The 25910-nt window shown below is 50.8% G+C and overlaps 1 protein-coding gene across 1 annotated transcript in view; it reads left to right on the top strand.

Annotated features, from left to right (window-relative positions):
• Positions 1 to 25910, top strand: part of LOC141219266 (uncharacterized) — an 86949-nt gene that overhangs the window by 39443 nt on the left and 21596 nt on the right. The gene's annotated exons all lie outside the window — the stretch shown is intronic.

Here is a 25910-nt window from a genome sequence, read left to right as displayed (position 1 = left end):
CATAAAATGTTTAATTTGAGATGCCATTTCTGCAATGGGGGGTGTTGGGGTCTAGCCAATATTTAAGTATCTGTTTTATTGCCAGGATAAGCAGGGTGTGGAGCAATTTGGGTGGGCCTCCTATCTTTCCACTAGGGTTCTCTGTGTTACTCCAGAAGTGCAACAAGGCGAGATAAGGAGAGAGGGTATATCCTGGACCCCAAAATGGTGTTAATCATATCTGATACCTGTCCCCAATATGAAACTGACGCAGGGCATGACCAAAGGCCGTGTATAAGGTCGGAATAAGGAAGGTGGCTTTTAGGACATGCAGTTAGCCTATTTGCTAGTGGATTTTTCTTAGGTATGTTAAGGGCATAAATGGCCCCATGCATAATTTTATACTGAGTTTCTTTCCATGCTTCATTTATAATGTGTTTTCTTAAGATTAGGACAGGTTGGAATTTATTATCGGGAATCTCCACATCCTCCAACTGTTGCTTCCAATATTTTAAAAAGTTGTCCCGGTGCACCTGACGCGCCCCCTGGGCCTGTGCTGTGCAGGGGAACCCTGAACCGGGCCTGTTGTAGAATGCTGGGGGTTGTAGTCTCCGTGTGGCGGTGACCCGGTCCGTGCCCAGGGTGGTCAAACCAGTGGCAGTCTATTTGTATTGGAATAAGTGTCCGACTACGCCACCCGTGGATTGCGGTCAGTGGGGACCGCCGCTGCGCTGCAGACCGCTAAGGCTGATGTTGTTTGCGCAGCCGAGTATGGGATGACTCCCCACGGGAGAAGTATTGCCTCAGGGCAGCTAAGGTGGAAGATGATGGGAGTGATGGTGTGAGCGTCCCAGTACTAATGGTGCTGGTGCGGCAAGGAATCACAGAGACGTGTGGTGCAGTTCAGGGTCTTTACTGATGGTACAAGGCAGACCCTCCCGGGAGTACTGGCTAGTATAAGGGGCCTGGTCAGTCTGCGAGCAAGCAGGAGTTCCCCTGGCCAGGTGGAGTTGTAGGCCTCCCCGTTTATCTGCACTCTTCCTGGCTACCTTGCTGTCAGCGGTTACAAGTAGCCCACGTCCCTGAGTATACCGTGTGGTGCTCACCCGTATGGCTGGTGACTTGGGGCCTTCTGTTAGCCTCCGCTCCTGGATGGCGGCGCTGGTCCCTTCTCTGTGACTGAGCCTCCGGGCTTCTATGGCCAGAGGACCTGGAATCCCCTGCCGGCTGGTTTCTGCTGCTGGGTGTATATCAGTCCCCACAGCCTCGGACTCCTGTGTCCGGCTTTAGTATCTTCGTCCAGGGCGAACTCTGCTCAGCTCCAGCCCCTGGACTTCTGCTACTGCTCCTACAGAGCTCCTGTTCTTGCTTTCCCTGTGTCTGGAACTGTCTGCAGCTCCACTCTGACTACTCTAATCCCGCCCCAGACCCAGTTTATAAGGGCAGATTCCTCCCCTCCCAGGTCTGGGTGGGCCGTGTTGCATGTTTAGGGCTCCTGACCAGAGAAACCTCCCACTTGCTCTCAGACATAATATCTTTATTACTGTGGCAACCAGACCCCTGGGGTGTCACATTCCCCCCTAGTAAATTTTAGTACTCCGGGACTAAACACATTTTTTTAAAGAAACATAAATACAAGGTATAACAATAATACAATAACATATTCACAAGAAACTTTAGTCTGTAGAGGTCACGGCGTTTCCGTGACCGGGTGTCCATATCACCCAAGGTGAAGTTTATGAAACAAAGGGGGTGTCCATGTCACCCAACAAGGCGAAGTCTTGGCACAGAATAGGGGACCTGTCCAAAGCAAACCCCTTGCGTTGTCCTTGGGCGTGGCTGCAAGGGTAGACTAACTACTTTGGGCCGCAAGGAGGCCACGCCAGACAGGTTTTCTCTTCTGCGACCGTCTTCGCAAGAGGCACCAAGGTGCAACTATCTACAAGAATTGTTCCGGTTATCCAGTGTCCATAACCTGTTAGTCCAAATAAATCTGCAGGGTAACTGAGAAACATAATTAGTAACAGGCAACAAACATAAACCATAAACATTTTTCAATAAACAGTCAACTTTACAGTGCACTGGTTTAGATTCTCCAGCGAGCGGGCATCTGACCTCTAGTGACTCTCGTGGACCTACGGAGCTCACTAACTGGTTCTGCACTACAGGGTGTAGGAGGTGTTATGGGCAAGCTGGGCAGCTTTCTGCGCACTCTTTGGCTCACTAGGGGCACGGCAGGCTCACTACTAGCAGAGGGTTGATCCTCCTGTACTGCTGGTGTGGACTCTTCTGCCTCTTGGGCCGGCTGCTCTTCCAGCTCTACCGGTTCCTCTGTAGGCACTTGCGGGGCTGGCTGGACAAAGGTGAGGACGGGTACTACGACAGCGCCGTTTACTTGTGTCCAAGACCGGGGGAAGTCTCCGAGTACGGTCTGATCATTTCTTCCCTTTCCTCTGCGGGTTGAGGGTTTTTTTGATCTTCTTCAGGGCTTTGCAGCTGCTCGGGACACTTCTTCAGGTGGTCTCTGGAGACAATGGCTGTGGTTTCTCCTCCATCCTTACTGATTACGCAGATTTTTGGGTTCTCATGGCTTGATGGCAGTACGGTGTACGGGTCCTTCTCCCACTGGTCGTCCAACTTGTGGAGCCGCCTCTTCCTCTTCAAGACCTGCTCTCCAGGTACCAGAGGAACAGCGGGAGCATACTGGTTATAAGCCTTCTCTTGCCTTTCTCTAGCTTGAGACAGACTTCGCTCGACGCTCTCCTGCACTTTCCGATACTGCTGCTGCCGTTCTGTATCCCAGTCTGCCCCTGGCGAGGTGTCCTCAGGCGTCCTCCCATATCCAGGTCAATAGGCAGCTTACCAGGTCTTGCTCTCATTAGGTAAGCCGGGGTACAGTTGGTGGAACCTACAGGGATGTGGTTATACAGGTCCACCAGATCGGGCAGTTTCTCAGGCCACAGACTGCGTTCTTCCAGGGGCAATGTTTTTAGCAGATCTATCACCACCTGGTTCATCTTCTCGCAGAGTCCATTGGTTTGAGGGTGATAGGGCGTTGTTCTTATCTTCTTGCAGCCATACAGGTTGCAGAACTCCTGGAAGACCTCCGCTTCAAAGGCTGGTCCTTGGTCTGTCAGCACTTGGCCCGGGTACCCGTGTGGACGGCAGAAGTGCTGCTGGAAGGCTCTAGCTGCTGTTTGAGCCGTTAAGTCCTTGACCGGGACCACCACCAGGAACCGGGAGTAATGATCCACGATTGTGAGGGCGTAAACATACCCAGATCTGCTTGGAGCCAGTTTCACATGGTCCAGGGCTACCAGTTCCAGTGGCTGTCTGGTGATGATGGGCTGCAGGGGAGTCTTCTGGCTGGCTCTGTCTTTTCTTCTCAGGTGGCACGGGCCACAGTCTCTGCACCACCTCTCGATGGCTCCTCTCATGCCTACCCAGTAGAACCGTTCACGCAACAAGAACTCCAGCTTCTTCCATCCGAAATGCCCTGCTCCGTTGTGGTATGCCTCTAGAACCATAGCCGCGTCTCGTCTTGGGACCACTACCTGCCAGGTCAACTCATGTGTTCGAGAGTTAACCATTCTCCGGCACAGCTTCTCCCTGTAGAGGAACAGCTTACTTTTCTCCTTCCACAGTTGCTTGGTCTCCTCCGGAGCATCTGGGTCAAGACGGGCATCGGCCTGGGTCAGCATTTCCTTCACCAAATGGACTGCGGGATCACTGTCTTGCGTCTCCGCCCAGTTGTAGTGGGGCAAGGGATTGAACGTCACGGAGCGCCTGTCCTTCACACGGTGGGAATACAGGGTAATCCCATGACGGTGGAACGCAGGGAGCTCAACTTCTTCCAGATCTTCTGGATCTTCCCCCACGTCCGGTAAGTTCGGAATTCTAGACAGGGCATCCGCGTTGGCATTTGATCGTCCTGCCCGGTATTTGATGGTGAATTCAAAGTTGGACAGGCGGGCCATCCATCTCTGTTCCAGGGCACCGAGCCTTGCAGTGTCCAGGTGTGTCAACGGGTTGTTATCCGTGTACACAGTGAATTTGGAGGAGGCAAGGTAATGCTTGAAACGTTCGGTCACTGCCCACACTACTGCCAGGAACTCCAGCTTGAATGAGCTATAATTCTCAGGGTTCCTCTCCGTGGGCCGTAGCTTTCGGCTGGCGTAAGCGATTACCCGTTCTTTCCCTTGCTGGATCTGGGACAGTACGGCTCCTAGCCCGATGTTGCTTGCGTCTGTGTGGAGGATAAAGGGCTGGCTGTAGTCTGGATATGCCAGGATTTCATCCCCCGTGAGGGCCATCTTCAGCTGGCAGAAGGACTCCTCTTCCAGCTTTTCCCACCTAAAGGGCGGCTTCTGGTTTTTGGCTTTCCGAGATTGACCTATCAGGAGGTCCTGCATAGGGGCTGCCACTTTGGTGAAACCGGGAATGAATCTTCGGTAGTAGCCTACCAACCCGAGGAACTGCCGCACTTCCTTTATGCTGGAGGGTCTTGGCCAGTCCTTAATCACGGTGATCTTATCAGGGTCGGGAGCCACTCCGTCAGCACTCACCACGTGTACCAGGTACTGCACCTTTGGTTTCAGGAGGTGACACTTGGAGGGTTTCACCTTTAGGCCGTAGTTTGCCAGAGCTTCGAACACTTCTGCCAGGTGTTTCAGGTGGTCCTCGTAGGTCTTGGAATAGACGATGACATCGTCCAGGTATAACAGGACCGTCTCGAAGTTCCGGTGTCCCAGACAGCATTCCATCAACCGTTGGAAGGTTCCTGGTGCGTTGCAGAGCCCGAACGGCATGCAGTTAAATTCACTGAGACCCATCGGGGTGGTGAATGCGGTCTTTTCCCGGTCCGCCTCTGCTACAGGAACCTGCCATTACCCGCTAGTGAGATCCAAAGTAGAGAAGAAGTTAGCAGATTTTAAGGCAGCTAAAGACTCTTCTATCCTTGGTAACGGGTACGCATCTTTGTGTGTGATACGGTTGACCTTCCTGTAATCTACACACATTCTCATGGTGTTGTCTTTCTTTTTCACTAAGACTAGTGGAGCTGCCCAGGGGCTACAGCTGTCCCTGATTACCCCAGCCTCCTTCATGTCTCTAAGCATCCCCTTGGCGTGTTGATAGTGTGCAGGGGGTACGGGTCGGTATCTCTCCTTTATGGGAGGATGGTCTCCCGTGGGGATGTGGTGTTCTACCCCCTTTACTCGCCCGAAGTCTAGCGGGTGTTTACTAAACACTCTCTCGTACTCTCGAACCACCCGATAGACTCCCTGTTTCTGGTGTGAGGGAGTGGAGTCAGTACCCAAATGCAGTTGCTGACACCAGTCCTCCATTGGTTTCTTAGAGCCGTTACCTTCCTCTGGTTGAGATGGAGGCAAGGGTTCCACGGCCTGTACAGAATTCTGGTTTATGGTGAACAATTTGGCTAGCGTGGCATACCGGGGCAGGTGTACTTCTCTCTCCCCGATATTTATGATGCGAATGGGCACCCTCCCATGGCGTACATCGACCACCCCCCGTGCTGTCAAAATGGTGGGCCTACTGTCTGAGTAGACGGGTTCTACCATTGCTTGGTAGTCTCTACCTCTTAGACCAATAGCTGCCCGGCACCAAATCATCATCTCACTTTTTGGGGGCATGGCAATAGGGAACGGGTCACACATTCTCACGCTACCTATCTCACCACCAGATAGTTCCACCTGTTGCCGCTTCATCAGTGCCCGGATCTCTTTTTGGAGCACACGCTGCTGGCCGGAACTGGCGTTCTTGGCAACCTGCTGTAAAATGAGAATCACCTCTGCAAGACAATTTTCAATCACATTAGTTCCCAAGGTTATTCTAGGGTGACTCTCATGACGGTCTATGTCCACTATTATCAGTCCTTGTGCCGCCAGTTCGACTTTACCGATCTTAATGGTCACCTCTTTGAATCCCACCTGCGGCACGGGCTGACCATTGCTGGCGATGATACTCAGGTCGTCATCTGGGTAGAAGGTTATGTCCGAGTCATTCCAGTACTGTTTAAAGAGCACGTACGGGATGGTGGTCACCTGTGACCCAGTGTCTAGTAGGGCACTCATAGGAATGCCATTCAGTACCACAGGCAAGATTGGACGTCCCCCTACGTATTTATCACGCCAGTTTGATGGGCCTGATGGTCTTATGCCTGGGGGTTGGCCCTCTACCCCAGGTTGTGCCCGTTTAAATGACAGTACCTTGCCACATGTCCGGGTTGATTGCAGCGGCGGCAGATGGGTCGTCCGTCCTCGTTGTATCTGTCGCTGGGTCTTCCTCTGGCCGGTGGGGTCCTCCTCACTCGGCGCCACGGGACGTCCTCCGGTCCGGATGCCAGCTGGATCTTTCCTGGAGAAGAGACCTGTAAAGACTGCACAGTTCTGGTTAGCGCGGCAACGCTCTTAGTCAGCTCTTGGACCTGATGGTGCAGGTCTGTAGCCGGGTCACTGTTTAAAGCCTGCGCATCAGCTCCCACAGGCCCTGCAGACAAGGGCGCCGTCTCCTGGTGGTAAGTGATAGCAGGGCGCCTGTGGGTCACAGCGCCACCTGGTGCCGGTTCTCGGAGCACCCGGATGGCTCTGTCCTTGAACTGTGCAAAGTCCAGGTCAGGGTCCTGTAAGGCCATTGCCCGCAACTGGGTTCGGTGGGCATTGCACAGTAGACCCTCAATAAATTGTTCAGTCAACAGCTTATCTTCATTTCCCACGCTGTCAGGGTCTGCCTGCTTAATGGCTCTCAGGGCCTCTTGTAGGTTTAGCGCATAGTCTCTTATACTCTCATGTGCCCGTTGTTTACACCCGTAAAATCTGAGCTTTATTTCGGCTGAGGTGCGGGTATCAAATGTGTCTTTCAGCCGGGCTAGTATTTCTCTGACAGTCCTCTTCCTCCCAGGTGGCCAGGACTTTACCTCCCTTTGGGCTGCCCCGATTAATTGGGCCACCAGGATGCTCACTTTTTGCTCTTCTGTGAGGGGGTACACCTGGAAGAGGCTATCCAGTCTTTCTCTAAAGTCATTTAGAGTATGTGACTCCCCTGAGTACTGGGGTAGCCAGGTTGCCCCCGGGATATAGGGCATGGTGAATGGCATGACTGCTGCAGCGGTTGCGCTGGCGGTGGCTGTGGCAGTGGAGCTGCCCTCGGTATCCGGCATCCTCCTCCCCCCTAGTGGACCGTGGCCTACCTTGCGATGCTCTTCTTCCGTAGGCCGCGGCTCCGCAGTCGATCGTCGGGGTTGAGGACCTGGCGTCGCGCTCCGATGACGTCAGCATCGCTCTTCCTCCCTTCCAGGACCTTGCGCAGCGTCAGAGCGTGGGGCGGAGCGTGGGGCGGAGCTTCGGATCTCGCGCGCTTTCGGCGTCCACGCCCCTCTTCTTCCCGTGCGGCGTCCTGAAGATGGCGTCCGAAGGCGGGAAGCAGCTGCGGATGGCGGGAAGAATGCAGAAGACGGCGGGAAACGGTCCAAGATGGCGTCTGATGGCGGGAATCGGCTCCGGATGGCGGGAAACGACTCCGGACGGCGGGAAACTTCACCACAGGTAAGTATAAAAGTCTCTTTTTCAGGCACGCAGTACCCGGTGGTTGCGGGCACGAAATCCTGCCGACTACGCCAAAGTTGACGCGCCCCCTGGGCCTGTGCTGTGCAGGGGAACCCGGAACCGGGCCTGTTGTAGAATGCTGGGGGTTGTAGTCTCCGTGTGGCGGTGACCCGGTCCGTGCCCAGGGTGGTCAAACCAGTGGCAGTCTATTTGTATTGGAATAAGTGTCCGACTACGCCACCCGTGGATTGCGGTCAGTGGGGACCGCCGCTGCGCTGCAGACCGCTGAGGCTGATGTTGTTTGCGCAGCCGAGTATGGGATGACTCCCCATGGGAGAAGTATTGCCTCAGGGCAGCTAAAGTGGAAGATGATGGGAGTGATGGTGTGAGCGTCCCAGTACTAATGGTGCTGGTGCGGCAAGGAATCACAAAGACGTGTGGTGCAGTTCAGGGTCTTTACTGATGGTACAAGGCAGACCCTCCCGGGAGTACTGGCTAGTATAAGGGGCCTGGTCAGTCTGCGAGCAAGCAGGAGTTCCCCTGGCCAGGTGGAGTTGTAGGCCTCCCCGTTAATCTGCACTCTTCCTGGCTACCTTGCTGTCAGCGGTTACAAGTAGCCCACGTCCCTGAGTATACCGTGTGGTGCTCACCCGTATGGCTGGTGACTTGGGGCCTTCTGTTAGCCTCCGCTCCTGGATGGCGGCGCTGGTCCCTTCTCTGTGACTGAGCCTCCGGGCTTCTATGGCCAGAGGACCTGGAATCCCCTGCCGGCTGGTTTCTGCTGCTGGGTGTATATCAGTCCCCACAGCCTCGGACTCCTGTGTCCGGCTTTAGTATCTTCGTCCAGGGCGAACTCTGCTCAGCTCCAGCCCCTGGACTTCTGCTACTGCTCCTACAGAGCTCCTGTTCTTGCTTTCCCTGTGTCTGGAACTGTCTGCAGCTCCACTCTGACTCTGACTCTGTCTGCAGCTTCTCTCTCTAATCCCGCCCCAGACCCAGTTTATAAGGGCAGATTCCTCCCCTCCCAGGTCTGGGTGGGCCGTGTTGCATGTTTAGGGCTCCTGACCAGAGAAACCTCCCACTTGCTCTCAGACATAATATCTCTATTACTGTGGCAACCAGACCCCTGGGGTGTCACACACCCCCAGTAAATTGGACATCATTACAGAGTAAAGAACAGATATAGAGGGGGTACCCATAAACAGACTACATTTTATCATGTGAACCACACCCAGGTGTGGAGATATGGTGAGCAGCCCACACGTCCTAACTCTTCAGATGCTCACAATTAGAGCTGGACGTAACATGGCCAATTAACCTCTCTTAGTACTATGCGTACTAGAGCATTACTCCAGGCTTATATCACAGAAGACATGCACCTTGGTGATGCATATCTCTCATCCACTGTGTGTCCGGCAGCCACCTTACAGTGCCCAAAGCAAAAAGTAAGCTCATTGCCAAGTGGCAAGGGCTATACGAAGTCCGGGAAAAGATTGGGGAGGTGAATTACAGGGTATATGAGCCCGGGAAGAGGAAACCCAAGCAACTACAGTACAGACCAAAAGTTTGGACACACCTTCTCATTTAAAGATTTTTCTGTATTTTTATGACTTTGAAAATTGTACATCCACACTGAAGGCATCAAAACTATGAATTAATGTAACATCCCTGGCGGCGTGCTGGCATGGCTTACCACCTCCCACCATGCAAGACCGCCATCTTACCTATCAATCCAGGCTGCACACTTTGCTCCTGTACCTGCTGTGTCTCTTGTCTGATTGCTTAGGGCGGCGGCGCGGCTACTGCCTGATTCTTATAGTTACTGTGTGCGCATTCCTAATGCCTCCCCAACCTATTGCTGTGAATCACTGGATACTTAAACCCCCTCCACCCAGTAGGGGGTGCCTGAGCAACACTTTCATTCAGTGTGTTCTGTGCAACTGAGTTGCCAGGTCCTGTCCTGTATCTTGTCTGTTTCTGCCCCCGGGGGCTGAATACCCAGGCCTGTTACCTGTATCTGTGACTTCTAGTCTGTCTCCGCCATCCTGGGGGCTGAGTTCCCAGGCTCATTCCTGTATCTTATTCCTGGTTCAGTTTCTGTCTGAACTGTGTCCTAGCCCGTTACTTGTTTGTCTCTATGTCAGAACCTTCCCTTTTCGTGCAGTGTCTGAACCTGCACCTAACTCCAACTCGTTGTCTCTGAACTTCTGTTTGTGAGTTTTGTGTACATTCGCTACTTCATTGTAAGTACCTTGTGTGTATCTGGTTCTACTTGTTCAACACACCTGCGGTTTTGCTCTGCCCTGCTTGTTCACCGCACCTGTGGTTTTGCTCTGCTCTGATTGTTCACCGCACCTGCAGGTTTTGCTCTGCTCGGCTTGTTTACCGCACCTGCAGGCTTAACTCTGCTCTGCTTGTCTACCGCACCTGCAGGTTTTGCTCTGCTCTGCTAGTCTACTGCATCTGCGGGTTTTGCTCTGCTCTGCTTGTCTACTGCATCTGCGGGTTTTGCTCTTCTCTGCTTGTCTACTGCATCTGCGGGTTTTGCTCTGCTCTGCTTGTCTACCGCATCTGCGGGTTTTGCTCTGCTCTGCTAGTCTACTGCATCTGCGGGTTTTGCTCTGCTCTGCTTGTCTACTGCGTCTGCGGGTTTTGCTCTTCTCTGCTTGTCTACTGCATCTGCGGGTTTTGCTCTGCTCTGCTTGTCTACCGCATCTGCGGGTTTTGCTCTGCTCTGCTTGTCTACCGCATCTCCGGGTTTTGCTCTGCTCTGCTTGTCTACCGCATCTGCGGGTTTTGCTCTGCTCTGCTTGTCTACCGCATCTGCGGGTTTTGCTCTGCTCTGCTTGTCTACCGCATCTGCGGGTTTTGCTCTGCTCTGCTTGTCTACCGCATCTGCGGGTTTTGCTCTGCTCTGCTTGTCTACCGCACCTGCGGTTTCTGCTCTGCTCTGCTTGTCTACCGCACCTGCGGGTTTTGCTCTGCTCTGCTTGTCTACCGCATCTGCGGGTTTTGCTCTGCTCTGCTTGTCTACCGCATCTGTGGGTTTTGCTCTGCTCTGCTTGTCTACTGCATCTGCGGGTTTTGCTCTGCTCTGCTTGTCTACCGGTCTGCGGGTTTTGCTCTGCTCTGCTTGTCTACTGCATCTGCGGGTTTTGCTCTGCTCTGCTTGTCTACTGCATCTGCGGGTTTTGCTCTGCTCTGCTTGTCTACTGCATCTGCGGGTTTTGCCCTGCTCTGATTGTCTACCGCACCTGCAGGTTTTGCTCTGCTCTGCTTGTCTACCGCACCTGCGGCTCCGTTCCTGTGTCCCAGTCTGTACTGGTCCCTATTCTGCCTGTGTTCCTACCTGCCAGTACCCGCCTGTCTGCATGCCAGCCGTGCCTGCCAGTGTCCACCTGTCTGCATACCAGCTGTGCCTGCCTATACCCACCTGTCTGCATACCAGCCGTGCCTGCCAGTACCCACCTGTCTGTATGCCAGCCTAACCTGCCTGTTCCTGCATTCCCCGGTGTGGGTAAACAGCTGTGACCGGGGTCTGACCTGGAGTAGCACCTGGTCCCTCTGCTCGGTTCCTCCCTGGTTCACTGAGTCGACTGAGCTGCCGTGTGACCATGGTCGGACCAAGTTGATACTTAGTTACGCCCCTCCAGGCACTCCTCGGTTCATGGTCCAGTGGGATCACTAATCACGCTCACGCCAGTCAGTCCGGGCGTGTGCGTAACAATTAACACATGTGGAATTATATACTTAACAAAAAAGTGTGAAACAACGGAAAATATGTCTTATATTCTTGGTTCTTCAAAGTAGCCACCTTTTGCTTTGATGACTGCTTTGCATACTCTTGGCATTCTCTTGATGAGCTTCAAGAGGTAGTCACCGGAAATGGTTTTCACTTCACAGGTGTGCCCTGTCAGGTTTAATAAGTGGGATTTCTTGCCTTATAAATGGGGTTGGGACCATCAGTTGTGTTGTGCAGAAGTCAGGTGGATACACAGCTGATAGTCCTACTGAATAGACTGTTAGCTGCTTTTTTCTTGCCATAATACAAATTCTAAGTAAAGAAAAACGAGTGGCCATCATTACTTTAAGAAATGAATGTCAGTCAGTCCGAAAAATTGGGCAAACTTTGAAAGTGTCCCCAAGTGCGGTTGCAAAAACCATCAAGCGCTACAAAGAAACTGGCTCACATGAGGACCGCCCCAGAAAAGGAAGACCAAGAGTCACCTCTGCTTCTAAGGATAAGTTTATCTGAGTCACCAGGTCCAGGTGGTGTTTGATGCTCTAAGGAAGGCGGGGTTTTCAATAAACCCGAAGAAATGTGCCATGGGGAAAGAAGCCAAATACCTGGGTTATGTAGTGGGTAGAGGCGAGATCAAACCCCAAATCAGTAAAGTGGAGGCAATCCAAACCAGGCCAAGACCGCTGTCAAAAAAGCAGGTTAGAGCCTTCCTGGGGATCGTGGGATACTACAGGACGTTCATACCAAACTTCGCCATGATGGCCACACCCGACTGACCTTCTTAGGGGGATGAAATCGGCAATGGCCAAATGGTCTGAAGAGGCAGAGACTGCCTTTCAAAAAATGAAAGGAGCTCTGTGTAAGCAACCAGTCCTGGTTTCCCCTGACTTTAAGAAAGAGTTTATGCTCCAAACGGACGCCTCAGATGTCGGTTTAGGATCAGTCCTTTCCCAGGAGATACACGGGAAGAATCACCTTCTCTTGTTCTCGGAGTAGAAAGCTGTCCTCATGTGAGAGGAATTATTTGGTCATAGAGAAGGAGTGCTTGGCCATAAAGTGTGCGGTGGACACTTTACGATACTATCTGGTAGGACGTAAGTTTAGATTGGTATCCGACCATGCCCCACTTAGATGGTTGAGGGAAACAAAGGGTTAAAATGCTAGGGTCACCTGCTGGTTCTTAGCCCTACAAGATTTCAACTTCCATGTAGAGCATAGAGACGGGAAGCTACATGGTAATGCTGATGCCCTATCGAGAATCCCCTGTCTGGTAGTAGTAAATGCCAAGCCCCATGGTTTTAAGCAGAGGGGGGAGGTATGTAAAATGTGTAATGGTCACCTAGTCGAAGGTTGTATGTGTCACAGAGATGGCTGGTCTCTGTGATGTAACCTGGAATGTTTTCTCTAGTGCATGTAAGCACTAAGAGGATCGTTTGTTGCACCTGGGACGGGTTACAGGTAGCTGTGAGAGTTTGGCGGTCTAGCTCACCTCTGGGTGTGGTTAACAGCCCATATAATGGAGGCTGTTGTTTGGCACATGGTCTGTGTATGTGAAGGGAGGAGGCCTCCTGAGTGTGGTTGTCTCCAGACTGGATGCTTACCAGCCTGTGTGACGATAGCGCTGGCTAAACAGAGACTTTGCGAAAACGACTGTCTTCTTTATTTTTGTCCGCATTGTTCGTTTGCATTTTGCTTTTGACTGGTTGATGAAGCAAATAAACAGTTATGGACATTTAAAGGAACATGCCTCCTGTTTGCTTCTCATCGCACCTGAGTCAGTACAATCCCTACAGCCATTAGAACCCCTCCAACTTAATATCAGTCCAAGTGATGGTGCTATACATGTCGTGTTTCATCTCTATAAAAAGATAAAATCGCAATAATGAACAAGACAACATCTCCCACCTGGGACCTCCAGGGGCAATATATCCTGTAGGTTGGTGATTGCTTAAAATTCTGAAGGGCCAAGCACATCCCACAAACAGCCCCAACATAAGATCATATAGGGGGTATGTGGGTGTAACCTTGAGCTAATAAAAAGCAGTATTAGAGTTTGGTTAATTTGTCAGTCTTTGGAAGACATACAGTAACATTGTCAACAAGACAATGATCCAAAGCATATTGCTAAAGCAACACTCGAGTGGTTTAAGGGGAAACGTGTAAATGTTTTGGAGTGGCCTAGTCAAAGCCCAAACCTTAATCCAATTGAAAATCTGTGGTCAGACCAGAGGATTGCTGTTCCCCCAAGGAAACCCTCTATTAGGAGCTGAAGCAGTTTTGCCTTAAGGAATGGGCAAAAATCCCAGTGGCAAGATGTGGAAAGCTCATACAGACTTATCCAATGCGACTTGCATCTGTAATTGCTGCAAAAGGAGGATCTACAAAAGTACTGACTCTAGAGAGGTGAATAGTTATGGACACTGGGTTTCAGTTTTTTTGTCCTATTTGTTGTTTGCTTCAAAATACAAAGAAAACCAAATGTTCACAGTTGTAGGTATGTTCTTTACATGAACTGATACAAACCTTTAGAAAAAAGGAAATTCCAGGTTGTGAGGTAGCAAAACACAAAACATGCCATGGGGTTGAATACTTTGGCAAGCCAGTGTAGTTTGTTGTGGGTTCTGACCATTTTCCCAATCGGAGTGCTTCCCTCCGCTAAGCTGTGAGCCATTTCTGTGACATCAGGTTTAGTGGTTTTCTTTCATTATTCCTTTTTATGTCATGTAATTGTATATATCGTGTTGTGTTTTTACCATTTTATATCATCATGTATATTTTTTATAAACACTGCCTATCTTTCTGGCATAAATATATAAAATTTAATAGCAATTCCTGATCATGTGCACAGATCTTACAAATTCTCATAGAAAATGCTGGGATAAGGTTTGCAATGCGTTTTTGGGGCCAAATTCACACAGATTTACCACATCAAAAACGCACCGTGTGCACATACCCTTATGCTGCCTGTAACGGGTATCCAATTGGCCTGTATAAACGATTGGCAGTGGTAGCTAGTAGTGGTTCCTTTTTTATTATCGTGGAGTTGGCAGTGACTGTAAGGGGTAGGGGTGTATCTAAAACATATATCCAAGCATTGGAAATGGAGGTGTATATACCATACGCTCACTGTTAGTTGCCCAATAGCCGAACTAGCAGTGGAAGCAGCTGCAGCATCGTCCATCACTCGTCAGTCAACTGTGTAATTGTCCTGACGATTGGAGGCGACGGAGTTGCGTCCCCTGACAAACTGGTGACAGCAGTGGGATCTGGGTGATCTCTCAATTGGTGGCAGGGGTGGAACATTACAGAACATCAATGATCTAGTTTGAGAAATCATTCCTGTCACTAAAACTTGCACGGTCCTTGCGAGGATTCTGTGCAGAGTTTTGAGGATCAGACTCAATGTTTCATTTTTTACCTGGGACAATAGTGTACGTGTAGCAGTTGCACCCTTTCCTGTTTTTCTCACCAATCTTCTATTTGGGAATCATGGCTACAGTTGGGGAGGTCTGGTACAGACAGCTGAATAAGGAGGTTCTTGCTGCGGTCTGTACAGTCAGACTGGTTGACTTCACTTCATGGATGCTATGTGGTTATTTGGGTATGCTTCAGCATAGGACACATATCAGATTATATTAGGAGTCGTTGGTGAGCGGGGGCATCATGTTACCTTCAAGTTAGGGTGCCAACCTACGCAGCAAGGCAGGGACACCTACTAGCGACTTAATAGGACAAGAAGTTAGGTTACTATATCATTCGATTGTCTAGGCAATAAACTCTTTTACAGTTATATGAAAAAGTTTGGGCACCCCTATTAATTTTAAGCTTAATGTTTTATAAAAATTGGTGGTTTTGCAACAGCTATTTCAGTTTGATATATGTAATAACTGTTGGACACAGTCATGTTTCTGCCTTGAAATGAGGTTTATTGTACTAACAGAAAATGTGCAATCTGCATTCAAACAAAATTTGACAGGTGCATAAGTATGGGCACCCTTATAATTTTTTTGTTTTAAATACTCCTACCTACTTTTTACTGACTTACTAAAGCACTTTTTTGGTTTTGTAACCTCATTGAGCTTTGAACTTCATAGCCAGGTGTATGCAATCATGAGAAAAGCTACTTAAAGTGGCCACTTGCAAGTTGTTCTCCTGTTTGAATCTCCTCTGAAGAGTGGCATCATGGGCTCCTCAAAACAACTGTCAAATGATCTGAAAACAAAGATTATTCAACATAGTTGTTCAGGGGAAGGATACAAAAAGTTGTCTCAGAGATTTAACCTGTCAGTTTCCACTGTGAGGAACATAGTAAGGAAATGGAAGAACACAGGGACAGTTCTTGTTAAGGCCAGAAGTGGCAGGCCAAGAAAAACATCAGAAAGGCAGAGAAGAAGAATGGTGAGATCAGTCAAGGACAATCCTCAGACCACCTCCAGAGAGCTGCAGCATCAACTTGCTGCAGATGGTGTCACTGTGCATCGGTCAACTATACAACTCACTTTGTACAAGGAGAAGCTGTATGGGAGAGTGATGCGAAAGAAGCCGTTTCTGCAAGCACGCCACAAAAGAGTCGGCTGAGGTATGCAAAAGCACATTTGGAGAAGCCAATTTCTTTTTGGAAGAAGGTCCTGTGGACTGATGAAACCAAGATTGAGTTGTTTGGTCATACAAAAAGGCGTTATGCATGGCGGCAAAAAAACACAGCATTCCAAGAAAAACACTTGCTACCCACAGTAAAATTTGGTGGAGGTTCCATCATGCTTTGGGGCTGTGTGGCTAATGCCGGCACCGGGAATCTTGTTAAAGTTGAGGGACGCATGGATTCCACTCAGTATCAGCAGATTCTTGACAATAATGTTCAAGAATCAGTGATAAAGTTGAAGTTACGCAGGGGATGGATCTTTCAGCAAGACAATGATCCAAAACACCGCACCAAATCTACTCAGGCATTCATGCAGAGGAACAATTACAATGTTCTGGAATGGCCATCCCAGTCCACAGACCTGAATATCATTGAACATCTGTGGGATCATTTGAAGAGGGCTGTCCATGCTCGGCGACCATCAAACTTAACTGAACTGGAATTGTTTTGTAAAGAGGAAAGGTCAAAAATACCTTCATCCAGGATCCAGGAACTCATTAAAAGCTACAGGAAGCCACTAGAGGCTGTTATTTTTGCAAAAGGAGGATCTACTAAATATTAATGTCACTTTTCTGGTGGGGTGCCCATACTTATGCACCTGTCAAATTTTGTTTGAATGCAGATTGAACATTTTCTGTTAGTACAATAAACCTCATTTCAAGGCAGAAACATTACTGTGTCCAACAGTTATTACATATATCAAACTGAAATAGCTGTTGCAAAAACACCAATTTTTATAAAACATTAAGCTTAAGATTAATAGGGGTGCCCAAACTTTTTCATATAACTGTATCTACCGATATTATTGTTATTGCACGGCCTATAGAGACTATGTTTACTTCACCGAGGCTGAAACAAATTGATGCCAATTTCTATGCCTTGTTTTGAGCATTTGATGCCTGGTAAATGGGATTTTTTAATTATTTGTGATACTCTCACCCGCGATATACCTTTTAAGCATACTAAGGTTTATCTAACTATTAGGTTTTTCCTCTGACTTGCCTTCATATTAGTAAAGCATTGTATTTTGTCTGGTGGGTGATGGACTTCAGGTCAACTGGTATTTCTGGTGGAAATAAGTGGTCTACCAGGGCTAGCCGTCAGTGGGCAGGGGCGCCACATTACGTCAAAGCTAGGGTGCCAACTTCCGCAGCCAGGGAGGGACACTTTTCAAGGTATCACTAGGGTGAGATAGAGATTTATCATTCCATACCTATTTTTGGGGCAGCAAGTTTTATATTATCTAAAAGTGTTATTGCGCGTATTTGTCCCATATGGAGTGTTTTTTTTCTGGTCTTTGACTATTTTAATTATATGATCTAATAAATGTTATATTTTGGCTGGTATTTTCCTTGATAAGCTGTGTTTGTTAACCCGTCACTTGGTAAGCCTAGCATGGACCACCACCTGCAGATGGCCTTCCTGCAACTCGACACAAACGATTGTGAGGGACAACTAAAGCAGATTCAGCAACATCAAGAGTGAGAGGCTGCTGTTCCACAAGCCGATCGTCAGGCACAGGCTGAGCAACAAGCCGTGTGAAAGTCTGCTGAGCGTCAGGCCAAGCGGGAGGCTGAGAGAGCCGAGCAACAGGCCCAACTCGAACGAGAGCACCAGCTGGCGTTAGCACGACTCCAGACGGAGCCATCCACCCTACTGAACAGCGAGTCCAGTAATGTCCACACCTTTAAGCCCTTTACCCCTGAAGGTGGTTTGCACGTTAACCCTAGAACGCATACCTGGGGCCTCGCAGGCCCGCCCTGTTAATTGTTTTCTATTTTCTGCAAGATTACTTTAGTTAGAATTTAGAAACTCCAGGTATTCCTCAGGTATGTAGTTGTTTGTCATTTTTGTTTAAGTTATTCCATGTTATTTGCACACGGGCCTAAAAGGCCCCAGGTATGTGAAAAAGTAGATTTTTATGGTCATGCGTTCTAGGGTTACTGACCAGGCCAATTTTTACAGTTCTGACCACTGTCACTTTATGAGGTAATAACTCTGGAACGCTTCAACGGATCCCCCGGATTCTGTGATTGTTTTTTCGTGACATATTGTCCTTCATGATAGTGGCAAAATTTATTTGATATGAATTGCGCAATTTTCAAAGTTTGAATTTTCATGCCCTTAAGTCAGAGAGAAATCTCACACAAAATAGTTAATAACATTTCCCACATGTCTACTTTACATCAGCACAATTTTTTTTTTGTTAGGAAGTTATAAGGGTTAAAAGTTGACCAGCGATTTCTCATTTTTCCAACAAAATTTACAAAACATTGATACCACATATGTGGGAAAAATACACTGGGCACACAGCAGGGTTCACAAGGGAAAGAACACTGTGTGACATTTTGAACAGAAAATTGGCTGGAATCCGGGAATCGCTCGTGCATGGCAGGCAATCCTCGGAAGGCTTTTTTGGCTGTATAACAGCCGCGAAACATATGGGGTGGAGACTCGAGCATGACACTCGAGCACCGGCAATACGCGGTGCATACCAGAGCACGCGATGCAAACTCAAGAAGCGAGCACTTGCGCTCAACACTAGTCGCTATATCGTCATTATTTTTTTTTCTTTACTTTTGAAAAACTCCCAACCCCAACACAACCCTAACCCTAGCACAACCCTAAACCTAGAGTTTATTTTTTACGCTGTTCCTCGTGCGGTATAAGTGATTAGATGACTTTATTCTTCGGGTCGGTGCGATTACAACGATACTGGATTCATTTCGGGTTTTTATGTTTGGCAGCGGTCAAACACTAAAAGATGCTATTTTTTGCAAAGACTAGTTTTTGCAATCATTTTTCCATATTTCAGCCATACATTTTCCATATTTTGGCCAACAGTCATGTAAGGGCTTGTATTTTGAGGGACGAGTTGACGTTTTTATCGCTACCATTTTCGGGCACACATTTTTTGATCGCTTTCTATTCCGATTTTTGGGATCTTTGGGAGGCAGAATAAACAACAATTCAGGATTTTTTTTTTTTTTTTATGCGGTTCTGCGTGTGGTAAAATTGATAAGGCCAGTACTTTTACGGCGGTACAACATTTATATCTTTTTTATGTTTTGGCACTTTTACACAATAAAAACTATTTTATAGAAAAAATAATTTTTTTGTGCATCGCTTTATTCTGAGAGCTATAACTTTTTTTTATTTTTCGGCTGATTGAGCTGTATGGTGGGTTGTTTTTTTGCGGGACAAGATGGTGTTTTCAGCGATACCATTTTTATTTACATTTGTCTTTTTGATTGTGTTTTATTCCATTTTCAGTTTGGCGGTATGTTGATAAAGCATCGTTTTTTGCTTCAGGTTTTGTTTTTTACAATGTTCACTAAAGGGGTTAATTAGTGGAACAGTTTTATAGGTCAGGTCGTTCTGGATGTGGCGATATCAAATATGTGTACTTTTATTTATTTTTCATAATATTTATTAGTACAGTATATAGTTTTTATTTTTGGATTATTTTTCCTTTAATATTTTTAATTTTTTTTTTCACTTTCTGACACTTTCTTTTACACTTTGTCCTACTATGGGACTTTCACTTTTTGCAGGCTCATCGCTTGCATAGCATACAGATGCAGCAGTAGCATCTCTATGCTTTGCAGGCTGTCAGTCCTGCAGACGCAAGTTAAGTAGAGCATGCACTGAGCACAAGCTACCTAACTTCCTGATGTCTGGCGACCCAGATGTCGCTGGGTCACCATGGCATCGATCGGGACCCTGAGCACACATCACGGAGTCCCCATTCAAGGTAAGAGGAGTGTTGCTTGCTCCCAGAATGCTACGATCGACTTCAAGCACAGCATTTCAGGGGTTAATGTGCCGGGAGAGGTGCGGGATTGCTCCTGGCATATAGCACAGTGTGTCAGCTGTGAGAGTCAGCTGACACCCAGCGACGATCTCCCCGCACAGAAGCTGTGTGGGCACTATGACATTGTGCGTAATAGTACGTACTTGGTCCATAAGGCCAAGGGCACAGGGACGTACTATTACTTACAATTTCAGTAAGGGTTAAATCCAGTCCTGAGCATTATCCTGTCATGGAGAAAGACGCTGATCGGGACACATTTTTGAGAAGGTTTGCGAAATTCTGCTGTCAATACCAACTGCCTGATTACCAGTGAGCCCGATATGTAACTGCTATAAAGCAAAGCTCTGGATGTGTTCGCCTCTCTCCCTCGAGATCAAGACGGAGACTATGAGGCCACCAAATAGGCCCTGATAAGGAAATAACAGCTGACTCCTGAGGTGCACCGCAAAAAGTTCTGATGTGGTGGATGGGCTGAGAAGCAACTTCAAGCAGTGGGTCCAGGGAATATCTGTTACCCAAAGAAGAGAGGGGAATCCAGCTCAACGGACTGTGAAATGGCTTTATTGACAAAGTGCTCAGTGGAGGATAAAACAAGCCATCAGCAATACAGCTCACATGACAGGCGATATCTACCCTTAATCATGATGATCGACAACGGTGAGTAGCTGCTTATATACTGAGTTCCGGTTAACACACAGGTATCTTAATTAAATTGCAAAGTTACTCATTGAGAACAAGTGAGAACAGACATGGAACAGAAAACCCAGCTGTCACAGGTTTACCGCAACAGAGAGAGGTCAGAAGACAGCAGCGTCTGAGTTCACGTACTCCTGCATCGAATAGAAGCACTTCTCCTTCATATTGAACAGTTCAGGCTTCTGTCAGCAGTGCAGGAGTTAAACTGCTCAGCTTTGCGTCTCTGTAGCTTCCTTCTTGGAGGTTCTCAGCTGTGCAGCATCAGCCACTCCCCTCTCCTATATAGTCTTTGCTCTGGCTATCTGCATTGCCAGTGTAAGTCTTGTACTGCCTGGTGAGGAGCGCAGGATTCGGTGTTCGGTAGAGGCATATGGAGTGTTGATCTTTGACTGTTGCTTGGTGTTTCGGTTGTGTGCATTGTCCCATCCTCTCCTATTTGGTTTTTCCTTCCTTTCCTCCCCGGTGTTCCTCTCTGTTGTCTGTCAGTACATATCAGTATGATTGGTATTTTTATTATCCTTGTGTATTTATATACATTATTCTCCCCCCACTTCCCTGGGTGGGGGAGGGGACAGAAAAGGGTTGATTCAGGAGTACGGCAAGGTCGGTGGCCCCAGCATCTTCACCATCAGAAGTAACCTGGGGATCAGGGATGACTAGGGTGCCCCTAGAGTTAGGACAGGGAAGGAGCCCCTGGCCCAGAGTAATCTGACAGCAGCATTAGACTAGTTATCATTGTACGGTTACAATAGACCATTTGAGGTTAACCCATTGTGGATCATATGTAAATACTGGGATCAGGTAATGTTGTAATAAGAAAGATGCTCCTGACAAAACAAACGGCAATTATGCTTCCACAAAATATACGTACAGTATAGAAATATCTGTGGAGCCACAGCCTCACTGCGCAGGCGCAGGACCAGCGGCCGGACATGTAGAAATGCGCATGCGCCCCACAATATCAGAGCTTTCTGGGAGCAACATTCCAATACATGGACGGCGCCAGCAGTGACTGTATGCAGCGCCGCCCCTGATTGAATAGCGGGATCACACCCCTATGACTGAAAACGAGCAGGTAGGACAATGTATATATAATGTTATAAAATCATTATACTACCACCGATTTTAATGAAAAAAGCTTGTTAGTGTGATGCACATTGCATCACTAACAAAGCAATGGGGGCCGTGTAGAGCGCAGCCAGGACGCGACAGGTTCCCTTTACAGCCAGGGATGTCACATTCAAATACACAGAGGCCAAAGGTCAAAGCTCGGACAAAGTCGCCGACCAACCTGGATATTTATTAAAATATATGTCTAAAACGATTAATTTAAAAATTATAGTGGAATATTATAATATGTTATGTAAAAGCAATAAAAAGCATATGGCCCAATGGCCTAATTTATATATGTAATTTAATAGAGGATAAAAATCCTTGAATGAAATAGATAATGTATGATGCAAACAAAAGTGCCCCCAAACACAGTATGATACCCCCACACTCACAGTATGATGACCCTACTGTACCCCTCTCCCTCAATTCCCCCAACAAAGAATGGTGACCCCATCACAGTATGATTCTCCAACTGTAATCCCCACACAGCCCTCCATACAATATAATGGGCCCCACATAGCCCTCCATACAGTATAATGGGCCCCACATAGTCCTCCATACAGTATAATGGGCCTCACAGAGTCCTCCATACAGTATAATGGCCCCCACACAGCCCTCCATACATGTATAATGGCCCCCACAGAGAGTCCTCCATACAGTATAATGGACCCCACATAGTCCTCCATACAGTATAATGGCCCCCACACAGCCCTCCATACAGTATAATGGCCCCACATAGTCCTCCATACAGTATAATGGCCCCCACACAGCCCTCCATACAGTATAATGGGCCCCACAGAGAGTCCTCCATACAGTATAATGGGCCCCACAGACAATCCTCCATACAGTATAATGACCCCCACATAGCCCTCCATACAGTATAATGGGCCCCACACAGCCCTCCATACAGTACTGTATACACGGCTCCGCATGGTGCTCCGCACTGTATACACGGCCCCGCACGGTGCTCCGCACAGTACACACGGCCCCGCACGGTGCTCCGAACAGTACACACGGCCCCGCATGGAGCTCCGCACAGTATACACGGCTCCGCACAGTATACACGGCTCCGCACGGTGCTCCGCACAGTATACACGGCCCCGCACGCTGCTCCGCACAGTATACACGGCCCCGCACGCTGCTCCGCACAGTATACACGGCTCCGCACAGTACACACGGCCCCGCACGGTGCTCCGAACAGTACACACGGCCCCGCATGGAGCTCCGCACAGTATACACGGCTCCGCACAGTATACACGGCTCCGCACGGTGCTCCGCACAGTATACACGGCCCCGCACGCTGCTCCGCACAGTATACACGGCCCCGCACGCTGCTCCGCACAGTATACACGGCTCCGCACGCTGCTCCGCACAGTATACACGGCTCCGCACGCTGCTCCGCACAGTATACACGGCTCCGCACGGTGCTCCGCACAGTATACACGGCCCCGCACGGTGCTCCGCACTGTATACACGGCCCCACACAGTATACACGGCCCCGCATGGTGCTCCGCACAGTATACACGGCCCGCATGGTGCCCCGCACAGTATACACGGCCCCGCACGGTGCTCCGCACTGTATACACGGCCCCGCACGGTGCTCCGCACAGTATACACGGCCCCGCACAGTATACACGGCCCCGCATGGTGCTCCGCACAGTATACACGGCCCGCATGGTGCTCCGCACAGTATACACGGCTCCGCATGGTGCTCCGCACTGTATACACGGCTCCGTATGGTGCTCCGCACTGTATACACGGTCCCGCACGGTGCTCCGCACTGTATACACGGCCCCGCACGGTGCTCCACACAGTATACACTGCTCCGCACGGTGCTCCGCACAGTATACACTGCTCCGCACGGTGCTCCGCACAGTATACACGGTCCCGCACGGTGCTCCACACAGTATACACTGCTCCGCACGGTGCTCCACACAGTATACACTGCTCCGCACGGTGCTCCGCACAGTATACACTGCTCCGCACGGTGCTCCGCACAGTATACACGGCCCTGCACGGTGCTCCGCACAGTATACACGGCCCCGCACGGTGCTCCGCACAGTATACACGGCCCCGCACGGTGCTCCGCACAGTATACACGGCCCCGCACGGTGCTCCGCACAGTATACACGGCCCCGCACGGTGCTCCGCACTGTATACACGGCCCCACACAGTATACACGGCCCCGCACGGTGCTCCGCACTGTATACACGGCTCCGCACTGTATACACGGCCCCGCATGGTGCTCCGCACTGTATACACGGCCCTGCATGGTGCTCCGCACTGTATACACGGCCCCGCATGGCACAGTATACACGGCTCCGCACAGTATACACGGCCCCGCATGGTGCTCCGCACTGTATACACGGCCCCGCACGGTGCTCCGCACAGAATACACGGCCCCGCACGGTGCTCCGCACAGTATACACGGCTCCGCACGGTGCTCCGCACAGTATACACGGCTCCGCACGGTGCTCCGCACAGTATACACGGCCCCGCACGGTGCTCCGCACAGTATACACGGCCCCGCACGGTGCTCCGCACAGTATGCACGGCTCCGCACGGTGCTCCGCACTGTATACACGGCTCCGTATGGTGCTCCGCACAGTATACACGGCTCCGCACGGTGCTCCGCACAGTATACACGGCTCCGCACGGTGCTCCGCACAGTATACACGGCTCCGCACGGTGCTCCGCACAGTATACACGGCCCCGCACGGTGCTCCGCACTGTATACACGGCCCCGCACGGTGCTCCGCCCTGTATACACGGCCCCGCACGGTGCTCCGCACTGTATACACGGCTCTGCATGGTGCTCCGCACTGTATACACGGCTCCGCACTGTATACACGGTCCCGCACGGTGCTCCGCACTGTATACACGGTCCCGCACGGTGCTCCGCACTGTATACACGGCCCCGCACGGTGCTCCGCACTGTATACACGGCCCCGCACGGTGCTCCGCACTGTATACACGGCCCCGCACGGTGCTCCGCACTGTATACACGGCCCCGCACGGTGCTCCGCACTGTATACACGGCCCCGCACGGTATACACGGCCCCGCACGGTGCTCCGCACTGTATACACGGCCCCGCACGGTGCTCCGCACTGTATACACGGCCCCGCACGGTGCTCCGCACTGTATACACGGCCCCGCACGGTGCTCCGCACTGTATACACGGCCCCGCACGGTGCTCCGCACTGTATACACGGCCAAGCACGGTGCTCCGCACTGTATACACGGCCAAGCACGGTGCTCCGCACTGTATACACGGCCAAGCACGGTGCTCCGCACAGTATACACGGCTCCGCACAGTATACACGGCCCCGCACGGTGCTCCGCACAGTATACATGGCCCCGCACGGTGCTCCGCACAGTATACACGGCCCCGCACGGTGCTCCGCACAGTATACACGGCCCCGCATGGTGCTCCGCACTGTATACACGGCCCCGCATGGTGCTCCGCACTGTATACACGGCCCCGCACGGTGCTCCGCACAGTATACACGGACCCGCACGGTGCTCCGCACAGTATACATGGCCCCGCACGGTGCTCCGCACAGTATACACGGCCCCGCATGGTGCTCCGCACAGTATACACGGCTCTGCACGGTGCTCCGCACAGAATACACGGCCCCGCATGGGGAGAGAGACGGCGGGGGAGGGGGAGAGAGACGGCGGAGGAGGGGGAGAGAGACGGCGGAGGAGGGGGAGAGAGACGGCGGAGGAGGGGGAGAGAGACGGCGGAGGAGGGGGGGGAGAGAGACGGCGGAGGAGGGGGGGGAGAGAGACGGCGGAGGAGGGGGGGGAGAGAGACGGCGGAGGAGGGGGAGAGAGACGGCGGAGGAGGGGGGGGAGAGAGACGGCGGAGGAGGGGGGGGAGAGAGACGGCGGAGGAGGGGAGAGAGACGGCGGAGGGGGGGGAGAGAGACGGCGGAGGGGGGGAGAGAGAGACGACGGAGGGGGGGAGAGAGAGACGACGGAGGGGGGGAGAGAGAGACGACGGAGGGGGGGAGAGAGAGACGACGGAGGGGGGGGAGAGAGAGACGACGGAGGGGGGGAGAGAGAGACGACGGAGGGGGGGAGAGAGAGACGACGGAGGGGGGGGAGAGAGACGGCGGAGGAGGGGGAGAGAGACGGCGGAGGGGGGGAGAGAGACGGCGGAGGGGGGGAGAGAGACGGCGGAGGGGGGGAGAGAGACGGCGGAGGAGGGGGGGGAGAGACGGCGGAGGGGGGGAGAGAGACGGCGGAGGAGGGGGGGGAGAGACGGCGGAGGGGGGGAGAGAGACGGCGGAGGAGGGGGAGGGAGACGGCGGAGGGGGGGAGAGACGGCGGAGGGGGGGAGAGAGACGGCGGAGGGG

This window comes from Phyllobates terribilis, unplaced genomic scaffold (assembly GCF_046119375.1).
Source record: "Phyllobates terribilis strain yellow unplaced genomic scaffold, ASM4611937v1 Scaffold_259__1_contigs__length_2703414, whole genome shotgun sequence".
In the NCBI taxonomy this organism is placed as follows: Eukaryota; Metazoa; Chordata; class Amphibia; order Anura; family Dendrobatidae; genus Phyllobates; species Phyllobates terribilis.
This window is presented reverse-complemented; position numbering and strand designations above follow the sequence as displayed.